We start from the raw sequence: 1161 nt of genomic DNA on the forward strand, positions 1-1161 counted from the left end.
AGGGGCCCTTCCTCCTCCAGCAGACAGCTGACAACAAAAAGTCCCAGCAGCTTCGGGCTGGAGAGATGGTTCGGCGATGAAAAGCACCTGCTGGCCCAGGTTTGAAACCCCAGTATTCACATAAAGCCAGATGTATAAAGCAGCAAGTGTGTCTAGAGTTTGTTAGCAATGGCGAGAGACCTGGTGTGCCCATTCTGTCTCTCTCTCTCTCCTCCCCCCACAAATAAGTAAAAAATATGTATAAAGGAAGAAGTCCAAGCTTTGAGAGATCAGTTTAAGGGCATTTCTAAGACTGGAAGTCCCTCCTTGAATACCAAGGCCACTCCTGCACCATTTCCCCCTAGGCGCCACCTTTTCACTCCTCCAACTGCACCAAAAAAGCCTAGAGGAGTTATGGGACCGAAGTCCCAGTGGGACCCATCTTCCCCCAGTCATTCACATGGAGGCCTGCCAGGCCCCCAGAAAGGAGGTAACAAAAACAAAAATAGCCTCTCCTCCAAGGAAAGAAATTTAAAAATAGATTCTAACCCACATGAAAATTTGGGTGAAAAGAAAAGAAAGGAAAACAAAATGAATCATCTTTATGTGTTTTGCTGAGCTACCGCTTGTTTCCATGGCTACAGGGTCCTATGTGCAGGGCCTGGTCTTTTCCAACAAGTTCAAGGCCCACCAAAGAACGAATGGGGGCAATCCTGTCCTCGAGATGTTATAGCCATCTTTTTTTTGAATTTATTTATTTATTTGAGAGCAACAGACACAGAGAGAAAGACAGATGGAGGGAGAGAGAGAGAATGGGCGCGCCAGGGCTTCCAGCCTCTGCAAACGAACTCCAGACGCGTGCGCCCCCTTGTGCATCTGGCTAACGTGGGACCTGGGGAACCGAGCCTCGAACCGGGGTCCTTAGGCTTCACAGGCAAGCGCTTAACCGCTAAGCCATCTCTCCAGCCCTGTTATAGCCATCTTATCCGCCATCTCCCAATGCAGTCACCATCACCAAGCACGTCATATCAATGAGGGTCCCCATTCATTTCACATTTGCCTCCATTGTCAGCTGTCTATCACTGTAACTGAGCAGATGAGAGTGTTGGTCTGGGTCTCCTGGGAATCAAAGGAACTCTTGCCTGGTTTTACAACCTAGGCAGTCAAGGGAGGTTAGGCCAA

This window comes from Jaculus jaculus, chromosome X (genome assembly GCF_020740685.1).
Source record: "Jaculus jaculus isolate mJacJac1 chromosome X, mJacJac1.mat.Y.cur, whole genome shotgun sequence".
Lineage (NCBI taxonomy): Eukaryota > Metazoa > Chordata > Mammalia > Rodentia > Dipodidae > Jaculus > Jaculus jaculus.